The following is a 26,422-nucleotide window of genomic DNA, read 5'->3' as shown; positions in this document are numbered from 1 at the left end:
GAGGGAATTGTGTTCCAGGACACTGTTCATGATTCAGCTCCACAAAGCCATCATTCTGATTAGTCAAAGCTATGGTTTACCCAAGAGTCATGTATGGATGTGAGAGCTGGACCATAAAGAAAGCTGAGTGCCGAAGAATTGATGCTTTTGAACTGTGGTGTGGGAGAAGACCCTTGAGAGTCCCTTGGACAGCAAGGAGATCCAACCAGTCCATCCTAAAGGAACCCAGTCCTGAATATTCATTGGAAGGGCTGATGCTGAAACTGAATCTCCAATACTTTGGCCACCTGATGCAAAGAACTGACTCTTTGGAAAAGACCCTAATTCTGGGAAAGATTGAAGGCAAGAGGAAAAGGGGACAATAGATAATGAGATGGTTGGATGGTATCACTGAATCAATGAACATGAGTTTGAGCAAACTCTAGCAGTTGGTGATGGACAGGGAAGCCTGGTGTGCTGCAGTCCATGGGGTTGCAAAGAGTTAGACATGACTGAGCAAATGAACTGAACCAAACTAATAGAATCCTCATAAAGATGTGGGCTTTAGTTATAATCAAACTAATCCCAATAAACTACATAGTCCAACTATTCACCAAATACAGTATTAAGGTAATAAATGTTAAAAGCCATCTATATATGATGCCAAGCAACTTGCACTCTCTGTTTCTCCCCAATGAATAGATCTATATGTCTATTCCTGGGGGGTTCTAGTTGTGGCCATAAATTCTTAAAATTTTAACGACAAGGTTTTTCAATTACAAATACCTAAGACTTTTTATGGAGAAATCCAGATAGAAAACTACATAATGGTAAATACAGGGTCTTTAGAGTACAGATCTCTGATTTACCAATGGCCCCAGAAGGAGCCATGAAATTCAATTTTTATTCTCTCCACCTTTGGGGATGCCATGCACTCCTCCACTCATCCCAATCCCTCTTCACTAAAGCATGAAAGTGAAAGTGCAAGTCACTCAGTCATATCCAGTGCTTTGTGATCCCACGGACAGTAGCCCATCCAGACTCCTCCATCTGTGGAAACTTCTCAGGCAAAAATACTGGAGTGGGTTGCCATTCCCTTCTCCAAGTGATCTTCCTGATCCAGGGATCAAACCCAGGTCTCCTGCATTGCAGGCAGATTCTTTACCATCTGAGCCACCAGGGAAGCCCTAACTTCTTTACTAACTTGGCAGTAACTCAACTCTTGGGGCCTAAGGAACTCAATGCTGGGACAGAGGGTTACTTAGGTAGATTAATGGGTATAAATTATCAAATTTCAGCTTTTCTTTCAATAGGTTTCATAGGTGATTTCTGGACTATTGTCCACTGTCATTATTGGAAGATGGCTTTTTATTTGCAAATAATAAGCTTATAAATGAACTCTTTAAACACAACCCATTTCTAAGGCTGTCTGCATCCACCCATGTTGAGGAACCACATAGGAAAACAAATTCATATGCCTCTTGTACCCTGTTCTAAAGGAAACCTTTCACAATACAACATGTAGTAGCTGACTCCGGCAGTGCATTCATATGACAGACAGTTGTCCATTTTGCTATTAGTTAATACTTCTGCCCAGGAGCAGATTTTTATATTGCTAATGAGACATGTGGTGCATTATGGAGGCTCTCAACATTTCAATAAGTCAGTGTCCTATTATATGGCTAAACATAGGGTAACTGCTTAAAAATGAATGATGCTGTTTGCTGTTGTAGAAGATATGTATCTTCAGAGGAAGACAAACAGTTGATTAAAAGAGAATGAAGACATCTGGGCATCTGGTTTCCCTTTGGGGGCTCTATTAATGTCACAAATAAACATGGCTTTCAATTTTCAATTAGCAATGATTTTGAGATAGAGTGACCTGTGTGAGGACTGAAATAATGGATTCAGAATTGTCAAAGGTCCTCCTAAATATCAAGGGAAAGACTGTACAGAGATATGGAAGTTACTTACCTCACTGGAAGAGAAGAGAATAAGTGAGTAAAGCTTCTTCAATCATCATTGCCAAGAGGTGAGACTGAATTGAAGCAAACAACTTGGGAGGTGCATTGCCTCTTTGACAAGTTGTTACAAATGATTAACCAGGAGGAGGAAGACAAGAGAAACAAGGGGAAAAAAAGGTAAGAAGGAAGAAGAGAAAAGGGCAGAAGGAGAGGAAGGAAAAGGGGAAAAAAACAGACGGACCTGAAATAAAAATGTTTAATCATAAACTTGTTCATATTTTTATCTGGAGAATGTCACTAAATAATATGATATTCCTCATTCGCAACTGAGATTGGGAAAGTTGACTCTCAAAAGTACAGGAAATGCTCCCTAACTCATAACATCATGTGTGCGTGTGTGCTCAGTCGTGTCTGACTCTTTGTGACCCATGGATTATAGCCTGCAGGCTCCTCTGTCCATGGAATTCTCCAGGCAAGAATACTGGAGCTGGTTGCCATTTCCTTCTCCAGGGGATCTTCGTGACTCAGGGATCAAACGTGCATCTTGTTCCTCCTATATTGGTAGGCAGGTTTTTTACCAACTGAGCCACCATAACATAATATTTGCCAATATTTCTTATATTCGAGGTAGTGTTTCAAGTGCTTAAGGCATTCTGAAGCATTTAATCCTCACAACAACCCAGGTAGTGGACGCTTTTATCATCATCATCATGAATCAACATCATCAACCTTGTTTTACAAATAAGAATATTGTGGGGGAGGGGAGGTTAATTAGCTCATCCATGACACATAGCAGGTGAATGCAGATCCAAGATTTGGGTACAGGCACCTAGCTTGAAAGGTCTTGCTCTTAAATACAACATATTATTGCCTCTTGATACAATGCATAATTAAAACATTTTCAGACCAATGTTGCTATTGCAACAACAAAATACCTGGGTTTTTAAAAAGTAATATAGTACTGATGAGACATGAGCAAGTGCTCAAAATTATGACTCCTATCAAACTTCTCTACTGGAGATTGACACATTTTGTTGAATTTGTATGTTTCTTAGTTTGCTCTTCAAAGTTTACTATAGTGCCTAGTCCATGCAGGGCTTCCCAGGTGGCGCTAGTGGTAAAGAACCTGCCTGCCAATTCAGGAGATAAAAGAGACGTGGGTTCAATCCCTGGATTGGGAAGATCCCCTGGAGGAGGGCATGGCAACCTGCTCCAGTTTTTCCTGGAGAATCCCATTGACAGAGGAGCCTGGCTGGCTACAGTCCATGGGATCGCAAAGAGTCGGACACAGCTGGAGCTCCTTAGCACACACACCAGCAGGGCTCTGACACTCAGAGTTTATTACTTAGGGAATCTGACAATGCATCATGCTAACAGACAAATGTAGACAATGTATGTCCCTACAAACATTGTCTTCTTGCAAGGGATCACGAGAAACAAAAATCTATGTGTATACATATATATGCGTGTATATGTAGACGTGTATATGTATCTTCCTATGTATATTTTAATATATCTCATATACATATATGCAATATATAATCTTTGCTTACTAGGTGTGGAGTACTAGCACATTTTATCTTATTCCTCACTTACTAAAGGATTGAGTCAACTAAGTGGCACAACAAGGAATCGAAGTAAAGACTGAGCTCAGCTTCTGTGGGTCCCTAGTCACCAGGAGATATGGTCTTTTTTAATTGGCTAGTCTGTGCCTCTTGTGAACTCTGTCAGCTCAGCCAAGTTACCTACCTTCTGTGAACTCGTTTCCTCATATGTGACTTATAGATGATAAAGGCTACTCCATCATATTGTTATGCAGATTACATAAGATACACTGAAACAACATTCAGTATGCAGGAGCCAAATAGCAAAATGTTAGTCTTCCTTCTTATCAATAAAACATTTGAAATTCCCAAAGATCTTACTTTGTCCCAAGTGTCTCCCTCCATCTTGCCTGTCAGCTCTTTTATCCAAAATTTAAAAAATAAACAAGAAAAGTTCGGTGATGACCTTTACAGTTTCTGAAAACTATTGAAAACCCCAATTTCCTTCTCAAATGTGAATTCAGAGGCAGAAAAGCTCAGCTTCTGTGAGAGGATGGCTGAGAGAGAGCGTGGCTCAATTGCGTAACTAAAGCAGACGGTCCATGACTCTATTTTATCCAAAAGCTATGTCATTCCCAAAGTCAGCACTTCAATCAGCAGGCCCTGACTCACTGGTAGGTCATAAAATTCATTTACAGGATTGCAGCCAGCATTTTTTTTTAAAATAAAATAGAACAAAAATAAAACCAGATAGGTTTTGAAATATCAGCATTTATGACACACTTATAGATAAGACAGGTCATGTTTTGCACAACTCATTTCAATTGTGTTTAGTCTGTGCACAATACATTGCAACATAATTCCAATTTCAACTCATGGGTGGTTTCTTGAAGATGAGCGTCAAAATCAAGGGACTGTTAAGGAACCTCTTTTGTAACCTAGGCCAAAAAAGGTTGACATCCATATATTAATTTGGTTCAGAAGTTGCCTAATTCTTTTAGAAGTATTGCTCCACCTCTGTTGACGTTTGAGATCTAAAATTAATTTATTAATGATTGGAATCCAAAGGCCCAGGAGAGTTGGTGTCTGACTTCTTATTACTAATTTTTAGTGTAGTTCTCATCACTTCATGCTCAATATTCTTCAGTACATTTGAGAGGGGTCGATAAGTTGGTGGACTTGACAAACGCGTTCGGGGAACTCAATACAAGCGTCTAAGTAGTACTTTAAAACTCATGACCCTTAAGTTCCATGAGGATAGTATCCCTATTTTTTCTCAGTTATCTTTCATCCCCTCTGCTCTTGGTCATTCTGCATTTCCAAGTCCCAGCAGGTTGCTTGGTATAGTCTAGGAGCTAATTTATATAGACTGAATGAATTAACAGTAAGTCTAGCTTTGGATAGCAAAGCAAAATGATGATCTCCCCTAACAGTCAAATCCATTTAGCTACTTCAGTATACTTCTTGTTCACTTAAAGACTGAAGAACTCAGCCAAAATTTTCTCAACCATAAATAGTCCTAACAGTATAAGAACAAGTTACATGACACCACAAGGAAGCCATCAGTCAAATGGAAAGTGCGGTTCATTTCTACAGAACAAAAATAGGGGTAACACTGACAAATCTACAGCATAAAATTTAAGAAGAAAAGGAGGAGAGGAAGGAGAAGAAGAAGAAGAGGAAGGAAAAGCAGAACAACTGCTCTTTAGAACAAAAAAGATTAAGAAGCAACACTAGTAGAATGAGTGGAACTTGCTTGGATTCTGAACTATAAGATGTATTTGAGGGCCCCTGGGGCAAGTAAGTATGGATTTGGTATTAAATGATTTTAAGAAATTATCATTAATTTTTTAGGTATGATATGGGTACAGTGATGATGATAAACATAGAATGCCCTTATCAGTTAGCAATTCATGCTGTTTACAGGGGGAAAAAAATATCTGTGATTTGTGTTTAGATCTCCAGATAAAGAAGATATGGATGTGTGTGGGAGGATTAGATAATATAAGATTAGCCAAATGTCCATTATTGTAAGAGTTGAAGAACAGATACATGGAGGTTCTCTATACTGTTAGCTCTACTTTTGCATACATTTGAGAATTTCCATATCAAAACATTAAATAGAGTTAGCCCTAGCAGAGGAGAAACGGACAAGGCAAAATTTCAGGGCTACGATTTCATGCTCTCTTGAACAGCAGTGCTCCAGGGGGCCCAAGATGGCTTTTACTGGATCTTGTGCACTGACTTTGAACGTGTTCCAAATGTGATAATCTGGTACTGCTCGCTCATTATTTTTTTTTTTTTAAGTAAAAGATCATATGCACTGTTAGAAGCATCAAAGCTTCATTCTATTCATCTTGAGCAAAATGTTCCTCCCAGTACAGCCTTTTCCTTGAAAGAGGAGGAGGGTAGCAAGAGGCTGGGGGTGAGAGGTCGGGGAGGAGAAACGACCATTGAGTTTTCCACGTTCGGGAGAATGGCAGGGTCCATGGGGAGACAGTAAATTGAAATTAAGGCTGTTTCAGGCAGCCTACAGGATGTGCCTGCAAATGTAGACATATCTAAATGGTGAAAAAGTCTGTTTGTGCCCATTCATATGAAGTGAATGCCTTGTAATGTGCTCCAGCCCCTGGGAATGGTGGCGGGATTGAGGAACAGAGGCCGGAAGAATGGGATGGATTTGACATAAGTACTTTTAAGTGCTCTGAAGGCTGGGCTCCTCCCTGCGGTTTAATAGCAAGGTCCCCTGGGAGCTACAAGGAAGGAGCCAAGTGAATCCCTACAGCTTTTCGTTTTAAGGATAACAAATCTTAAAGCAGGTGTGAGTTCAGAAAGATCCTTTTACTCCTTGTTTTCAGTCAGCTGTGGCTGGTCGGCTCTCTGTGTATTATTATCATTCCACAGAATGAAGCCTGGGGTAAGGGAAGGGAGGGGAGGCAAGAGAAGCTGAATAAACAAAAATTGCTTCGAGTGACTAATATTCATTAAGTCCGCTGGTCATGCGCTATGAAATTTATTAAACTGTGGTTTCCAAGAGAATGTATTAGAGTGGAGTTAATGAACACAAATAAAAAAGAGGCCTCCAGGAAATGGTTTCCTGGGGGCGACTTGAGATTGCTGAGTAATGTGACAAGAGCTTATGACGTTAAAAGCCTCTGGTATCATCTAGAAGGCTGATTATTGGAAGGGGTTGCCCTCAGTGGAGGAGGAGAGGTAGGCAAGAGACAAAAAAGTCTGACTTGTCTGAAAAGGGGGCCTGAAGCAGCTCACTTATATTCATTAAAGAGGCTCTGTGCTGAAGGCCTCTGAACTTTAGTGCTGCCATCTGGTGGAAAAAATGCTTGTTGAGGCCAAAGAATAAAGATGGCAACCACCATCTTTAAAATGTCAGGAATTTGCCTGATAGTGGGGAAAATTCTTTGTAGTGTGAAGAGCAAAGACCAGTGCTTCTAAAGTCATCAGCTCTGCATAATTAGACTTAAATATTGTATAAAGAGAGCTCTGGCATCCCATTCTGCTCTTCTTTTTTTTAGGATTTTGGGTATCTATTTCATATGATTAATTTTGTAGAATCCTACCCAACATGTTGGAGAAGGAAATGGCAACCCGCTCCAGTGTTCTTGTCTGGAGAATCCCAGGGACGGGGGAGCCTGGTAGGCTGCTGTCTATGGGGTCGCACAGAGTCAAAGAACATTTGTTTCATAACCTAGTTCAGTTCTCCAACCAGAAACCTGGGGGCCATCCTTGCCTCTCCTCCTCCTCCCACACCAGTCATCCAATCCACCAGCAAATCCTGTTGGGTCTAGAGTCCCAGTATACCAGGACCACTTCTCACCGTGTAAATTGCTAAGACCTGATTTGAGCCATTGGCATCTTTCTCCTGGAAGACTGCAATTCCCCAAGTTGGGCTTCTTGCTTCCAGCCTTGCAATCTACTGCCTATTCTCTGCCAGCTGCCAAAATGAACCATTGTTGTTGCTTATTTACTAAGCTGTGTCTGACTATTTTGCGACTCTACGCACTGTAGCCGGCCAGGCTCCCCTGTCCTTGGGATTTCCCAGGCAAGAATACTGGAGTGGGTTGTTATTTCCCTCGCCAGGAGATCTTTCTGACCCAGGGGTAGAACCTGGGTCTCCAGCCACATCTTCTGCATTGCAGGCAGATTCTTTACCCCTGAGACACGGGGGAAACCCAAAATGAACCACTGGAGTGTGTGAAATCATTTCACTTCTCTGTTCAAAATCTTCCCAAGTCTCTCATTATTTACAGCTTTAATGAGAGACATACGAAACAAACAAACAAACCTCCCCATGACTTCTAAGCTCACTTGGAGCAGAATCTAAAGTCCTACAATGCATATCATTGTCCTAAGTGATCTGCCCCAGCTCCCTAACTGTATCTCCTTGCTCTCCACTCAGTGTGTTTCAGCCACACTCTCCTTGCCAGTCCTCAAAGAAGACACGAATGTCCTGGACTCAGTTCCATCTGCCGGGAATGCTCTTTCCCCTGGACAAGGTGTGGCTCTCCTTCCCTTTCTCCAGGATCTCTCTAATCCAATATTACCCTACTAAGGAGACCTTCCATTACCATCCTGTTGAGAATAACACCTCTTCCTGGTCCTCTCAACAGTTTTTATTTCCTTTCTTTGATCAGGTTTTATGAACATCTTTTATTGTCTCCTAAAATGTTATCTGGGAGAAGACAATGGCACCCCACTCCAGTATTCCTGCCTGGAAAATCCCATGGATGGAGGAGCCTGGTAGGCTGCAGTCCATGGGGTGGCTAAGAGTCGGACACGACTGAGTGACTTCACTTTCACTTTTCACTTTCATGGATTGGAGAAGGAAATGGCAACCCACTCCAGCCTTCTTGCCTGGAGAATCTCAGGGACGGGGGAGACTGATGGGCTGCCATCTATGGGGTCGCACAGAGTCGGACACAACTGAAGCAACTTAGCACCAGCAGCAAAATGTTATATATTTACATGTTTATGTCCTTATTTTCCATCTTCCCCCAAACCTCTACAAACAGAACGTAAGATTCCCTGGTGGCTCAGAGGGTAAAGAGTCTGCCTGCAATGCAGGAGGCCTGGGTTCGATCCCTGGGTCAGGAAGATCCCCTGGAGAAGGAAATGGCAACCCACTCCAATACTCTTGCCTGGAAAATCCCATGGACAGAGAAGCCTGGTAGACTACAAATCCATGGGATCGCAAAGAGTTGAACATGACTGAGCGACTTCACTTTCGAACATGACTGAGCGACTTCACTTTCACTTTCCATGAAAGCAGGAAGAATATAGTGCATTTAACATGGTTCGTTTGTTTCAGAAACTGCAAAGGCAGGCCAACCTGCTCACAATCCTTAGAGACGCTGGCTGCCTATAAGCCCCCATATGGCAGGATTTTTTTCTGACTTAGTTTCTCTCTGTTGCCGGCACCTAGTACTATGTCTGATAAATGGTATATATATCACGTTTGCTTCTTTAAGAGCATTATTGAATTATAATTTAATCTACTCATTATAAGTGTACATTTCAATGATTTTTTAAGTCAGATTTATAGAGTTGAACAATCAACACCACAATCCAGTTTTAGAACATTCCCTTAAACTCCAAAAAGTGTACTCATGCCCTTTGTAGTTCATTCCCACCACTCTCCTCAGCACCAAGCAGTTAATGTCCTGCTTCCTGTCGCTAAACTTGTGCCTTTTTTGGAGATTTTATGTATATGGAATCATATAATATGCAGCTGTTTATATCTGGCTTCTTCAAGTCAGCATCATTTTTTGAGGTTCATGCATGTCAGTTAGTAGAATCCTTATTTCCTTTCTATTGATAAATAAGTACTGCCTTATACTGACATCAGTCGTCATTTTATGGATATTTGGATTTTTCCATTTTACACTTTGAATGTTCATATACACACCTTCGTGTGGACATGTTTTCTTGGGTAGGTTCCTAACAGTGAAATTGATGAGTCATATAAATTTATGTTTAGCTTTTAAAGAAGCTATCAAACTGTTTTCTAAAGTGACTATGCATTTTATATTCCCATCAATGATGCATAATGGTTCCAGTCTCTCTACTTTCTCATTAACTCTTGGTTTTATCTTTTTCATAGTTATTCTAATCAATATATAGAGATATACCATTGTAGTTTTAATTTGCATTTCTCATAAGCTAATGTTCAACTTTTTTATTCACAATAATTATTAGTAACTTGAATATCTTCATTGGTAAAATATCTACTCAGATCTTCTGCCTATTTTTATGTCAGATTATTTATCTTACTGAGTTGTAAGAGTTCTTCATGTATTTTGGGTACTAGTCCTTTATGAAAAAATATGTACAACTTGCAAATATTTTCTCCTTCTGTGTGTCTTGTCTTTCTATTAGGATAATGGTGTCTTTGGCAATACAAACAGTTTAAATTTTGGTAATGCTCAATTTATCGGTTTTTTTATGGATCATGTTTTGGAGTTATGTTTAATAATTTTTTTCCTACTCGAGATCACAAATATTTTCTTTGATATTTTCCTCAAGAAGTTGTATAGTTTTAGCTCTTACATTTTGATCTATAATCCATTTTGAGTCAATGTTGCATATGATATGAAGGTTCCATGTCCAGGTTTTTCCACAAGGATTACAATAATCCTAGCATCCTTGTTGAAAAGACTATTGTTTCCCAGTTAATTGTCTTGGCATTCTTTGCTAAAAATCAATTACCCTTTAATGAAATGAACTATTTATGGACTCTTAAATCTGTTCCATTGGTTATTAAGTGTATCCTTGCACCAATAACACACTGATTTTTTTGGTTTTTGCTAAGACATTATAGTAAGTTTTGAAACGAGGTAAAATAATGCCTTGAGTCTGTGCTTATTTTCAAAACTAATTTTGGCTATCTAGGTCCTTTGTCTTTCCTTATAAATTTTAAGAGAATTTTGTCAATTTTTGCAAAAAATATTTGCTTATATTTTGATAGAGACTGCATTGATTATATACACCAATTTGTGGTGAGTTGCCATCTTAATCATACTGTTGCATACCTTTGGTTGAGTTCCAGAAGTAGTTGTTTTTATCAGTTTTGTCCAACTTGATGGTTGCCTTTAGAGAGATTTGCCAACCCTGTCACACAACCATGCATGTGAATTCTATAACCCCAACCAAACTCTAAGCTCTAGGAGGCAGCTACCATATTTTCCATTACTTTGACACTCATTAAATAAAGTAAATTGCTTTTTTCTATCATATAATGTGCTGTGATGGAAAGGATTTAATAGATGTTGGAGAGGATATTGCTTGTAGATATGGCAGGAAGAATTGCAAAACAAGCATTGTCAGCATTATTATCTTCAGAAAGAAAGAAATGTCTGACAAGCTTCACTGACTAAGGTCAGACAAGGCCCAAGCAAGGAAAGTCATGGACACCAATCCAGTGTTGCAGAGTGTGTTCTCCTTCAAAGACAGGAAAAAAGAAAATAAACCTAAATTCCTATAAAATGGAATTTGGTTAGTTTTATGGGGACTTCTGGGGAGGAAAAATATATAGGGATATTTTTCTAAAGTATGTTGAAGAAAATTTATCTCAGGCATCATTTAAGAAATGGGACTATAATTATGTTTCTGTCATGTTTTATATTGAGATATGTCTGAGGCTTGGGAATGGGTTAGAGGGCCTTTCAAAAGTCCCTCCTATGAATCTTCAAATCTTGATTTATGTATCCTCCTATCACATCCATATCCACAGCTGTATTTTCTGAGTTAAAGCACAAAAGATTTATCAGTTTTTAACATATGAGAACCCCACACATTTATCTCTCGAGTGTCATAATGGTGGACTTTCACAAGGCCCCAAAGCTTGGCACAGACTTTGAACTGTGTTTTTATTTTTATACCTTTCTTGTATTGAAAGACACGTAGTGGAGAGAAAAGCGAACTACGGTTAGAGAAAGAATACAGCTGATACCCAGGTTGGGCCACCCAGAACGCACCAGGATTAATGACAATTTGGCCTGACAGCATCCTGACCGCAAGAAATGAAGTCACCCTAGGAAGTGTTTTGGAGAAGAAAATTAAATCAGCAGAGTGAAAAGGGGAAAAAAAAATTAAAAGCATAAAGTCTAAACTATACATTGTCCAAGTATTTCCCCCCCCATTAATTTTGGAAGCCCTTGAGTGTTTCCAGGGAAATTTAATCTGCATGTTTCTGACCCATTTACACTTAACTCACCACAACATTGTTTTCTGAGTCATTTGTTGTCCAAGAAGCACTCTGAACCTCGTTCATAAAGACTTTTATTAAAGTGATTGTTTTCTTTTTCCTTCAAATGAAATTATGCTTTTCCAGATTGAAATGAACATTGAAATGAACCCTAAATTTAAAACTTGTGACATATAAGATGGAGCCACTTTTGATCATAATGTATTCCTAGTCAGGTTTCCAACCCAAGGTGTTTTGGTCTTGGCAGCATTACAATAAGGGGTTGAAATGAAAGGACACAGGTTTATTGCTCTTTGGATAGACAAAGTGAGCCCTCTCAGGCCTTTTTTTTTTTTTTTTTTAAAAAAAAAAAAAAAAAGGAAAGCAAAGCTTTTAAGGAATCCCAGCCAGTCTAACAGTTGGCCCTTCTTTAGAATCCATTTCAAATAAAGCTCTGAACTTGAGTACACTGGAAGGACTAGAAATGCTTCATGATCTTAAGGGCTTTGTGGCCCAAGAGACTAAACTGTAAAATGAGGGCAGCAGTAGCTTCCACCTCACAGGATTTCAGTGAGGATTAAATGAGATAAATCATGTCAGGCAGCAGTCCTCAACATTTTTGGCACCAGGGGCCAGTGTCTTTGTGGAAGACAAATTGTCTTTGTGGAAGACAATTTTTCCTGGGATCAGGGCAGTGAGGGGGTTGGTTTCAGGATAATTCAAGTGCATTAATTTTTAGGTACCTTACTTTTATTATTATTAATTGATATATACAATGAAATAACTATACAACTCACCATAGCTTGGAATCAGATCATTAGGCATTAGATTCTCATAAGGAGCACACCACACAAACCTCTCACTTGCACAGTTCACAGTAGGTCTGCACTCCTATGAGAATCTAACGCAGCCACTGATCTGACAGGAAGCGGAGCTCAGGTGATAATGTGAGCAATGGGGAGTGGCCGTAAATACAGATGAAGCATAGATTATGCCTACCACTTACTTCCTGCAGTGTGGCGACATCTCCAATCAGTTGACTTTAGGTAAAGGAGATTACCTCAATAATGTGGATGGGCCTCATGCAGTCAGTTTCGAGGCTTTTAAGAACAAAAATAGGTTTCTTGGAGAAAAAATTCTGCCTAAAACTCTGTCATCAATTTCTGCCCCAGTTTCCAGACTGTTGCCTTACCCAATGGATATCAGATTTAGCAGCCCACACAAACTGATATGATGTATCCACCCTTAAAGATGCTGATAATTTCTCCCTTAGAGTAGAGGCTTGACCCAGAAAGTGAGTGTTGTGTTCAATAACTTTCGAAGGTGAAGGTGAAGTCGCTCATTCGTGTCCAACTCTTTGCGACCCCGTGGACTGTAACCTACGAGTCTTCTCCATCCATGGGATTCTACAGGCAAGAATACTGGAGTGGATTGCTGTTTCCTTCTCCAGGGGATCTTCCCGACCCAGGGATCTAACCCGGGTCTCCCGTATTGGAGGCAGACGCTTTAACCTCTGAGCCACCAGGGAAGCCCTAAGCTACCTAAATTGTTTCACTTTTCTATTTGGAGGAAGAAGCATTGACTTCACTGCCTGTCTGTCACCATTATGATCCAAGGGTGTAGAGGTTTGCTTGCCCTGTTTGTGGCAGTGTTACCAAACTGCACATGATACAACATTTATTCAGTCAACAAACGTTTATTGAGTGCCTCCTCTGCACCAGGTACTCAACCTAGACACTGTGGAGTAAAGCTGTAAAAAAAAGGCAAAAAACCCTTGCCCCTGTGACATTTACATCCTCATGAGGGAAGACGACATGCAAACAAATAAATAAGTAAAATATATTATTGATTTGATAATAGGTTCTTTGGGGAGAAACAAGTCAGGGGAGGAGGCAGGCAAGGCTAGAGGTAGGTGTCATTGAAATAGGTTGGTGAGCTGAGTCTTCCTTAAAAATATGACCTTGGAGCAAAACCAATGTATCAGTGATGCTATGTGAAATTGCCAAATATTTCTGTTTTAAAATGACAGAAAATTCTGACTCATAATGGTTTAAACAATAAAGGAAGACCATTTTTCACATAACAAAAATAATAAGTAGAGTGGGGATTTACTGAGCATCCACAGTGTACCAGACACTCTTTTGAGCAGCCCACGTGTATGCACTCACTTAAGGCTCACAATCAGCCTTATAAAGTAGGTACTTTTTGTATCCTTGTTTCATAGTCGTAGAGACCAAGGCTCAGAGAGAGTGAGACTTTTCCAAAAGATTCTGTGACTGACAAGTGGCATAGCTCTACAAATTTGTTCCTGGCCAAGTTTCTTTCCTACCCCAGATGTCTGCCCACGAGAGAAAAGGCAGGTAGATCATGTCAAGCTCTGTCCCGGGTCTTCCCTGTGTCTCTCCTAGCTCCAGTCTCCTCTCTGTTTTGCCTCATCCTCAGCTGTAGTGAGATGGCTGCAGCTTTTCCATGGGTCACACTTGGACACAAGGGAGAAAGGGACTGTCCTTCCTGGGTCACCCCAGAAAGTACTAGGACACTTATCTTCAAGGAACACTGAAAGGCAGTGGGTCAATGGGCCCGTTCCTAGACTAATCACTACTAAGGGGGAATAGGATTAACAGGTTTAGATCAAACTAATTTTTTTTCAGGAATGGCAAGGCTGTTGGGATTCAAATGAAAGACTTTGCCAATGATGTATTAATGGCTTGTGTTTGTATCACTTTCCTCAGCTGAGGTCCATCAACAGAAACGAGTAAACATCATGTCTTTCACAGCTAGAGTGCATGCTGTATGTCACACTCCACCTTGGAGAAACTGAATGTTTGATCCATTTGATTCTGTTGTGGATTTTGGACGTGAACCCAGGATAGGCAGTGGTCATATAAAGAACGCCACAGCTCCAGTAGGGGCACGCGCTGCAAATTCTGTTCTCAGTCTTCAAGATTTTAGTGTTGAGCTGTTTTATACTGCTCTCTCCTAACTGACATCACCAGAAGTGTTGATAACAAGAAGGGCTGTTTATTTTGACCTCATGCATCAAAGTGACTGGATTTCTTATCAGATGTTTTCAAAAGCTTTTAGTCTGACTAAAGACCATCAGGAGATTTTTGGCTGTGTGTTAAATGTGAGAGTAGAAAAAGGCCACTGAGTGTATTTCTGAAATCACACTTGGGTAAAAAAGCAGAAACTACACAAATGGAAATTATTCTGAAATTTCTCCGAAGATAGTACATGATTATTTCAACAATAATTTATTTTATAGACTGTGCTTGATAATGTTTATCTGGTCCATTATAAAACCAGCCAGTCAAAATGCCTAATCACTCATGCAATTTCGTTTGATACCAAACACTAATAGGGAGATTTTCATTATCAAACAAACTTGGATTTTAGCCCTATTCAGCATTTGCCTCCAATCAAACTTACTATCTCCCTTTTCAGTTTGGCATGGGAGTACGATATTACAAATATCTATATTGTCCCAGCACCCTATAATGGTATTACAATGACAATTTTATTAGGTCCATAAAAATTTTGCAACTTCCCCACAGCACACTGTAATTTCACCAACAGTTGTAAAAGGTCTTAAATTATATTTGTGCAAAATTGAGATGAATGGGCTTGAGCATTAATGCATTTCTCATTGTGTAATAGGGACTTTTTCTTCCCTCTCTCTTTGCCAAGAACAGAGAAAAGACTATCCCATTCAACTATTTGTCAACTCCCATTAGAAACATTTAATACTAATAAAATTTATGGATTCAGTTTCCAAAGGATACTGCCAGAAGACTTCATGATTACTCCATCGGTACTTAAATACAACCATTGTTCACCTTATAAAAATCTATATACAGCCTGGCAGGTATAAAATGTAGCTCTGTGTGCTGAGTCAGCATCATACGTTTTTTTTTGGTTGAAGTAGAGTTCATGAAATAAAAGTAAATGTGTTCTCGAGCCAGTGAGGAAAGATTGATCTGAAAATATTCCCCCAATAAATATGAAACTGACAGACTATGATGCTATATGCCTATTCTCAGCTGAAAAAGAAATAAAACATGATTCAATTGACTCCATAAGTAGGGACTAAGTGAATTCACTTTCAAGGTTTTATATACATAGTCACAAATGTTAGCTTGAGCATGTAAATTACAAAGGTTAAATAAAGTGCTGCCTTTCAAATAGGAAGACTGAGCCAACAGATCCCTCAAGTAGCATTTCTAGAAGTCAAGATGGCTTTGCCTCTATCCACATACACACACACTGTCGTTCTTGAGATCTGATTCTTCAAGCCGTAATTGTTTCTTCCTCTCAACTCCCCACATAACAATGTGACAATTTCTGATTTGTATAATTGTTGTTTGTGCACAAGCCTTCTCATTCCTAATAGGAGCTCCTTATTTTATTTTGTTATTATCTTTAGCTAAGCTACAATGAATTGTAAATGGTAGGTATTTCTCATGTATTTGCCGAATTAACAAATGAAAAAAAAAAAATGAATGAATGAAGTGTCTGTCACCCAGAGCTATGCAATCTGTAGTAACTCATGGAGCTAACAAGTTCATAAGAAATAGTATCATGAAAGTAAGGAATTTACAGCTGTGACGCCCTCATAAGTATCAGTGTTTATTAAGCTAAATGATGGTGGAGAGGAACAGAAGACAGTGGCTATTGACTTCAGTAATTTTAAGAGAATACATTTCCTGTTTCTCAGCTTCCATATTTGGTTTTTAAAATCTCTTTGCTTGAAGAAATGTCTGGAGTTGGCATTTCCTGTCCATTCTTCCTTCTGCCAATTGACAAAAGACAGACATACCTCTGATCCTGAACCTTATGATGGTGCGTCTTCCTGAGGTGTGAAATCTTTCAGCCCTCCCCCGTCAAACAGACCATTTGAAATGCTGGCGTTGGCGAAGGCTCCTGTGCCTGTAGGAGACACCTAAACCAGTGAGAGGGTGCCTCATGTTTTCCTATCTTATGTACTTATGCTTATAAAAGCAAAGTGTGGCATTAGACCCTAAGTATTATCAACCCATTTAGGATGTTCTGAAGTTAGATATATTTTAGAGTGCAAAAGCAAGTGAGATAAAGATTTTTGTTTAATGATCTTGTTCTTTTCCATCCTCCAACTATTCTCCAAAAAAATAAATAAATAAATAAATGAACTGCTCCTAAGGAGGAGTTCTGCAAGAGCAAAGAAAAAAAATGCTGATTAAAAAATTATATATTGAAGGCAACTGCAACTTTGTAATACCCAAGCACAAACTCATGGTACATTTTCCTGCCTTCTTAATTCATCTTTAAAACTCAAAAGTGAAATGGCTGTCAAAAAATCAGTGATTGAATAAGTTAATTTGGTTAATTAAAATATGAAATTATTAATATTAGCATTTAATTATATTAATTAATATAATTAAATTAATATTTATATTAATTAATGTAAGGAATTATACTTCCAAAAAACTAAGAAAATGAAGGAGGACCTAACTGAACTGTCATCTGATTAATTATTTAAAATATTTTTTGATGATAGATCTCTTAATTGCCTTTTAACACTTAAATCAAAAAGCATTCATTCCCATCTAATTTATTATGAGAACAAAATATCTCAATGCTACATCTGTTAAAATAAAAAAATAGAAATAGTATTGATTCTGAATTCCATTTGTCTGGTAATTAAGAGAACAAATAGAGAATTTTAAATCTCCTATCATTAAGAAATTTACATCCCATAAAATTTTGTATTACTGTATGAGTAATAATCATAAACTGTAAGATCATAAGTAATTTTAAAATTGTGATATAATTGTGGTTTTTGATTGACTATGCACTAATCATGTTTGTGATAACTGAATGATTCAACACAGCAGAAATTGTTTCCAACATGGAGCCTTGTGGGCACTGAAAATTTAAATTAAACATTTGAAAGATATGGTGCTGCTAATAAGAGTGGTATGGTGTTCAATAACCATAAAACAACTGTTAAATTAGCTCAAAATTCTGTGAGAGAAGTGGAATGATAATATAAATTAAGGGAAGAAGAAGAACCTCTAGAATTCCCAACTGTCACAATAGGGCTTAATTATCTATAGGTAAGTAGGTGATGGTAGAATCAAATTTTTATGCTATATACTTTTGGAAGTGGCACTAGTGGTAAAGAATGGGCCTGTCAAAGCAGGGGACAAAAGAGATGCAGGTTTGATCCCTGGGTCAGGAAGATCCCTGGAGAAGGAAATAGCAAGCCACTTCAGTATTCTTGCCTGCAGAATCCCATGGACAAAGGAGTCTGGAGGGTCACAGTCCATGGGGTCGCAAAGAGTCAGCCACGACTGAAGCAACTTGGCATGCCAAAATAGTGAGGTAACAATTTTATATTAACTGTCAATTCCTGCAACACGCAAGTAATTTTCATAGTATTGCTTAACATATTATGCAAAACTTTAGGTGCCAGTATAAAGATGAACAAATGACATTAGTTTTAGACATTCTTATGAAAAAATGTAATTTAAAAAGATAGAAGCTATCTGATTTCAAACTGGTCTCTATGCTGAGAAAATATCCAGTTTAGTGGGAAAGAAAGAAAGCATAGATAAAAATAAATATACTCAGTATTCCAGCTTTAATTTCTTTTTTCTCTCTGACGCTGAAAGTACAAATCTGATCATTAACTCTAGTAACTCCATTCAACAACACTGCTCAGCCATCTTTGGCCAGGCTCTAGTCAGATGCTGAAAGTATAAAGGTTGACATGACAAGAATGTTACCCTGATAGGGTTCACTCTCGGGTAGGTGGACGTCCCAGGACAAACCAAACTGACCAGAAAATGGCTTAAGCACTTCAGCTACATTAATAGATTTAAGTGATTCCTATAATGTGAATTCTTTCTGACCAATGATTTATTTCTTATAAAAATGGTAAAATTTTTATCATGTGCCAAGTTCACAGCAACATTATTCACAATAGCCAAAAGATAAAACCAATCCAAACTTTCATTACTGGATAAATGCAATGTGGTCTGTGCATTCAATGGAATATGATTCAGTCTTCAAAAGAAAGGAAATTCTGAGACATGCTACAACATGGATGAGTTTTGAAGATGTGTTAAGTGAAATAAGCCAGACTCAGAAGGACAAATACTGTATTATTCTATTACATGAAGTAGCTAGAGTAGCCAAGTCCATAAAGACAGAAAGTAGAATGGTGGTTTCCAAGGCCTGGGAGTGGGATGGGAGTAAGAAGGAATGGGGAACTATTGCTTAATGGGTATAAAGTTTCAGTTTGGGAGAATGAAAAAAAATTCTGGAAATGGATGGTGGTGATGGTTGCATGACAGTGTGAATGTGCTTAATACCATTGAACTACACACTTGAAATAAGTAAAACAGTGCATGTTATCTTATGTATGCAGAGAAGGCAATGGCACCTCACTCTAGTACTCTTGCCTGGAAAATCCCATGGGTGGAGGAGCCTGGTAGGCTACAGTCCATGGGGTTGCTAAGAGTCGGACACGACTGAGTGACTTCACTTTCACTTTTCACTTTCATGCATTGGAGAAGGAAACGGCAATCCACTCCAGTGTTCTTGCCTGGAGAATCCCAGGGATGGGAGAGCCTGGTGGGCTGCCATATATGGGGGTGGAGCAGAGTCGGACACGACTGAAGGGACTTAGCATGTTATGTGTGAGTGTGTGCTAAGTCCCTTCAGTCATGTCTGACTCTTTGTGACACTATGGACCATAGCCCGCCAGGCTCCTCTCTCCATGGGATTCTCCAGGCAAGAATACTGGAGTGGGTTGCCATGCCCTCCTCCAGGGGATCTTCCCGACCCAGGGATTGAACCTGTGTCTCTTATGTCTCCTGCATTGGCAGGCAGGTTCTTACCACTAGCGCCACCTGGAAAGCCCATGTTATGTATATTTTATCACAGTAAAAAGGTGGTAAAAATGAATTGATCCACTATTTAATTACATACCTTTTCAAAATATATTTACTAAGCACCTACTACATTCAGGCACTATGCTATTGACACAAAAACTAAAATATGATTCCTGTCATCAAGGATCCGAGTCTAGCCCTTTTGAGCGTGAATCTAGATTGTATTAGCCAAGGAATGTGAATTTTCAAAATGAGAGCAAACAGGTAAATCAAGTCCTTGAACTAAGCTTGAGCTCAGCTTCTACAAGCCTGATTATTCCTTTCAATCAAATTAACCAAAGCCCTAACAAATGCATACTTCATGATAAGATAGCTTTTTGCTTTACTCACATGCAAAATCTTTAGGTAGAAATTAGTCACACAACTGAAATTCTTGAGACTCATATCTGCTTCTTAAGCTACATGATACAACACAACAGATTGTCTTTAGAATGATCAGTAATTGCACCATAATCAACTTTCTCAAAAACTCTATGATTGTTAAGCCAAAAATAAAACATAAAAAATTCACCCCTGTTTAACTCAGATCGAATGAGCTGGAGAGCTGCCAAATCTTGCTTTGTTTTATGATCTGTGGAGACGGCCTTAGTCTCTCTTCTTTTCAGCATTAGGGGAACTAGGTCTCTCCTGAGTATTATTCTCCCCAGATAGTTCTCTTCTTTGCTGCAGTCAGAGGATGAGTTGAAAATGTGGTAGGAAGAAAATCCTACCCAATTCCCTTCTGAAACAACCAAGCAACAAAAAACAGGACATCAAGGGCTATTACAGGCAATGACCTCAGAGAGAATCAATTCTTTGAAATCACAGATTGGAAACAGAGGCTGTGGGGAGAGATAGCTCCCAGGAACCAGAAAGGCAGCAATACAGATGATTTTTTTAACTTTTTATTTTGTACTGGGGTATGCAAGCAGGCTAAGTCACTTCAGTTGGGTCCGACTCTTTGCGACCCTACAGACTGTAGCCCTCCAGGCTCCTCTGTCCATAGGATTCTCCAAGCAAGAGTACTGGAGTGGGTTGCCATGCCCTTCTCCAGGGGATCTTCCTGACCCAGGTATCGAGCCCACATCTCTTACGTCGCCTGCACTGGCAGGTGGGTTCTTGGCCACTAGCGCCACCTGGGAAGTATATTGGAGTACAGCTGATTAACAATGTGCTAGTTTCAGTCATACGTATATACATGTGTCCACTCCCTTGAACACTCCCCTCCCATGCAGACTGCCCCATAGCATTGAGCGGAGTTCCCTGTGCTATACAGTAGGTCCTTGTTTGTTTTCCATTTTGAATATAGCAATGTGTACACGTCCATCCCAAACTCCCTAACTCTCCCTTTCCCCCATCCTTCCTCACTGGTAACCATAAGTTCCTTCTCTAACTCTGCGAGTAAACACAGATGAATGTTTTAACCCATCTCCCCCAGCCCAGTTCTATGCTTAACAATTTAATCCTCCTGAATCTAAGGGGTAAACGTGGAAAATTCACCCCAACCAGTTACTTAGAATTGCTTAGAGCAAAATAAAGAAGTCACTGTTGATTTCAATGGTGGTTGAATGTGTTTACGACATTTAGTATCAACACTAAGTATGCTCAGAGTCTGGACAGCTGTTCCAATACCTTGCACTGCTGTCTGCTTGGTGAGGAAAATCAAGAATGATAGCAGCTAACAAAGACCATCTCAGCATTTTTGGGTCTTCCCCTAGAGCAAGACTCTCTCCCCTAAATGAGTACAGACATCTGCACATCACGATTTGCAGGGGAAGAGGGTGGCTGGCCACAAACAGCCTGTGGAATCCAAACTAGAATCCAAATACAAGGAGGAGAAAGATGGTACAGAAAGAGTTGCCCCCAAACCCCACAAATCTGCCAAACTAGAAAAGCAAGGAAGAGAAACTTGATTTCCAAGACACACTGGGAAGACGGGAAGGGATGTAAAGTTTTCTGTATGCCTTCCCAACCAAAACCCCACTTGCAAAATAGAGTTGTTATAAAAATAGATTTAAGGATAATGGGGGCCTTGTAGCTGGGGGACCAGGAAGGTACAGCTGACCAAATTTAGTAAGAATAAAGACTTTCACAGTGAGGTTTTTCTGTTTTTTGATTATCAATGACTACTCTGATGCTTTTTTTTTTTCCCTTCTCAATATTCTCTACAGTAAATCAGAAACCACATGACCTTCATTTCTCCTGCTGTAATTTACAGAGATGCAGTATAGCAAGAAAAACAAATGATACTGACTCAGATTCCAAAGAACCCAAGGATCAGATTTCCAGGCAATAGTTGTGAATAGCATTTATCCACCATGTAATTTTCCTTTTCAGTGTGTGTGTGTATGTGTGTAAGCCTGGGTCTAACAAACAGAGGGTGGAAATAAGAGGGTAAAGGAAATAATAGTTTCAGTTATCTGAAGAGAAGGCTTTTTTTATGCTATATAGAAATGCTGTAAATCCCACCAAGTTTACTTGGGGGCTCACGAATGAGAGAAGGGGAAGAAAGTATGAAAGGAAGGAAGGGAGGGACAGAGAAAGAATAAAGAAAAAAATGAAAGAAGGAAGAGAAAGAAAAAGAGCAAAAAATAAAAAAACATACTTAGGTGAAAACCACTACTTGGGAGAAAAGCAAAGTGAGGCCACATGTTGGGGAATAAATGGGTTTCCACATGTGAACGCCAATATATTATTGACTTACCCTGAGTCATAAATATGACAATTTGCCTCATTTCATAGTGAGGTCAGTCTCAACCCAAATAAGCAGCCATCCTCTGCTTACTTAATGTTCCTAAATATGAGCTTTCCCCAAAGCTCTCCGCGCATATAATATAACGCCATGTGCATATGCAGTGGGGAGGAGGGATCGGGGAGGTGACAGAAAGCAAGCTGTGAACACAAAGATACTTTTAAGCCGAATACTTGTACATGATATATAGAACAGAAGATCGTCCATCATGGTTATTGAAACTGTGACCAGCAAAGCTATAAACCTGACACGAAAGAAGAGAAAATATGACTTGTTAGGTTGAAAAAGCACCAAAGAGGGAATTATAAAAGGGAAAATTTCATGACAAATTAGTTTGTATTTTTTGTTTTCATTTCTGACACATGATAGGAAATGCTATATGTTTGCTTAAGGAAGTGCAAATTTCTCCACTTCATCCATTTAAAATCCTCACCCTTAGGCCTTTTGTACTGAAGCATAAAGTTTGGAGACCTTAAAAAGTCATAATGTTTCCCCAAAGAATTTGGCCTCAGAAACATATTACAATTCAGAAGGGCTAAAAATGAAAAGCCATTTTACAGCAATCTGGCGGTGTCTGCTTCAGACGGCTCGCAAGGAGCATCAATTCATTCTCATGGTTTCTTTACCATATTTGATGAAATATTAGATGCGATTGAAACAAGCGGCTCAAGCAAGAAAGTCATAAACTTGGAAACAGTGTTGTAAAACAAAAGTGCGCTAACGTGAAGTAAGTCTCAGATTGGAAAAAAAATGCCCGGTGGCTTGCTCATAGACTAATCATACAATGAGCTGGAAAGTTACAGATGTTAAGGACCAATCTGCTCTTTTATACACATTCCTCTTCTGGGAACTAAGATTTGGAACTTATTAATAACCATTCCCCCAGCTCTGGGGAGTAGATAAAGCAGAGCAAGTAAAAGAAGAAAGCTTAAGTTCAAGAGAATGCACTGAAAAGTCCCTATTTTAGTATGCTCTGAAATTTCTGTGGGAGGGGAGGGTGGAGATGGGTGGAGAGGAGAGGAGTGAAGAGAAGACAAGATGATAATAAGGAAATTCCCCCCATGCAACATATTAGTAGCTACATAACAGCAATATTGCACAATTAACGAAATGATGATACCTTTCAGTTAAAGCTGCAATTTAATCTTGAAAGACATCAGTTCTCTCTAAATCACTCTACAAAAAAATTATAGAATTCTACAATCCCAATCAAAATCTCAACAAAATGCTTTTAGCCAAAAAAATTATTATAAAATGTAGTCTAAAGAATGAACAAGCAGAAATTGCTAGGAAAATTCTAAAAAGGATGATTAATGGAGAGAGGTATATTTATCTTAACAGATATTGAAATTAACTATAAAATCATTATCACTAAAACAGTCTAGTATTCAGGCAGGAATAGAATTGAATATAAAAATAATACCAACATATATGTAAACTTAGTTTATATCAAATATGGGATTTCAAATCCGAGCAAAAAAAGATGGAGTATGCTTATAATAATGTTGGAAAAATCTGTTAGTAATTTATAAAATAAATTAAGCCGCATCTCAACTCACTCCTGATTCCAATATAAATTTTAAATGAATCAAATATTTAAGTAAAAAGAAATGCAAACATAAAAGCCCTAGGAAAATATGGGTGAGTACTTTTATAATTTTGTGATGGAGAAAGCTGTTCCAAGTATAACAGAAAATTCAGAAACCATAAAATAAAATGAAATCTTGCTGCATAAAAATAAGATGAAATGTATGAAAAAAAGAAATCAACAAAGTCAAAATACCAAAGACAACAAGCTGGGAAGTTTTACTAATACTATATTTTCACCTCAGCAAATTATGTTATATAAAGGAATTTACGCATTTAAGCTAATATAGCTAATATACAAAGAGTTCTCAGAAATAAATATAAAACAATCCCAACAGAAAAAATCATATGAAGAATATGTACATGCAAATAACCATAGAAATACAAATATCCAGGGACTTTCCTGGTCTTTCAGTGGTTAAGACTCTGTGCTCCTGTGGTTTGATCCCTGGTCAGTGAACTAGATCCTGCATATCACAAGGCATGGCCTAAAGAAAAAAATAAAGAAATATAAATATTCAACATCACTGAGAAAAATATTCAATTTCACTATTAATTTTAAAAATGCAAATAAAATGCCAGACATATCATTTCTATCCATCAGATTTGCTATGATTTTTAAAATAATTATAGGATCCCTCAAGAGTCCTATAATAGCTTCTAAAGTGTTGCTTTCGTGCTTGCTCTTCTATAGAGATTTCTTACAAGAGGCATCATTTTAAAATGTAAATCACATTAATTCCAGGAGTTGGATCCTGACTACCTGGGTTTGAATCTTAGTTCTGCCTCCAACTCATTGTATGAACTTGAGCAGTTCGTCTAATCTTTTTGTTGTGTTATTTGTAAAATTAAGATGATAGTGATAGTGTCTAGTCCTTGCATTGAAAAGATTAAGTGTATTAACACATGGAACATGCTTGGAACATCTTGTATATAGCAGACCCTTATTAAGTATTAGCAATGAGGAAAGTGCTGCTGCTGCTGATGCTAATGATGATGATACCACAGTCCTACACAGAAACTTCCGGTGGCATCCCACCAAACTCAGAATAATATACAAAACACTTATTGCAGCCTTAGAGGTGCTACAGAATCTGGCCCCTGCACATCTGCAATCCAGCTACTGAGCCTCCTCCACTCAGTTGAAGCCACACTAAGCCAAAAACTTCATATACCCCCTTCACTCTAAGTGTCTTTATAATTGCTCTATTGGGCTTCCCTGGTGGCTCGGCAGTAGAGAATCTGCCTGCCAGTGCAGGAGAAGTGGGTATGATCCCTGGGTCAGGAACATCCGTTCATGTTTTCTAAACTATGAATAGTAATTAGCTCTCACTAATAGAATCAGTTACTTCTGCCTTGCTTCCTTCCTTTCCTCCTGGTATCTTTTCTCCATTCCTGATGTATTTGTTCCTTTTTCATTCCTTCCTGGAGAAGGAAATAATAGCCCATTCCAGTATTCTTGCCTGGAGAATGCCATGGACAGAGGAGCCTGGCAGGCTACAGCTCATTGGGTCTTAGAGTCAGACACAACGGAGCGACTAAACAACTGCTTTATTCCTAGCCCAGACCACTGTTCGCCCGAACACATTTCATTGTTTCCTCCTCAGGTCTCTGCTCCAATGGTCACCTCCCCAGAAAAGATTTCCTGAAACACTCTATCTAAATTGGTCCCTACCTCCAACCGTGTTGAATACTGCTGTATGTGATTGATTAAAACATAACTTCATCCTACTTTCTAGGGAGCAACTTAGCTGTATATGTTATAACTTAAAATTAACACTCCCTCATATCCAGCAACCTCACTCCCTTTCCTTAGTATAAGGAAATAAATCTGACAAGCATGTATAGAACTATACAAATGTTCTTTTTCATCAAAACATGGTCTGTAATAAAGAAAAACTAGCACAATCTGAAGGCTAATCAATGATCAATTTGCTACAAAAAAAATACCCCAAGACTTTATGATTTCAACAATAGCCATTTATTCAGCTAACACGTTGTAGGTTGGCAAGTTGGCAGAGTTTAGCTGGATGGCTCGCCTGTTCGGCTGGCCTCACTCATATGTCTATGATTAGCTGTCAGCTGGGCTTGTTCACATAGCAGTTTAGCAGGATTCCAAGAGAACAAATAGAAACATGCAAGGCCCCTTTGGATGACTAGGACCAGATCTTGCATAGTATCATTTCTATTTTACTTTTTCAGCCAAAACAAGTCACAAGGACAACCCAGATTCAAATGATGGAGAAACCGACTCCACTTCTTCATGGCAGGAACAGCAAAACCATATAATAAAGGAGCACAGAGAAAGAGAGAGGTAGAATATATGGCCATTTTTCAATCCATCAAAATAAAGAATGTGTTGAATAAATGATGGTAATAATGACACAAATTTTGCATCTGTTAAAAATGATGATGATCTATATTGATTGGTTCAGAGAGATGCTTATGGCATCTTTAAATAAGCAAAGCATAGTATTGCCAAA

Source organism: Ovis aries, chromosome 12 (genome assembly GCF_016772045.2).
Source record: "Ovis aries strain OAR_USU_Benz2616 breed Rambouillet chromosome 12, ARS-UI_Ramb_v3.0, whole genome shotgun sequence".
Lineage (NCBI taxonomy): Eukaryota > Metazoa > Chordata > Mammalia > Artiodactyla > Bovidae > Ovis > Ovis aries.
The sequence above is the reverse complement of the archived record's forward strand: the minus strand, read 5'-3'. Positions refer to the sequence as shown.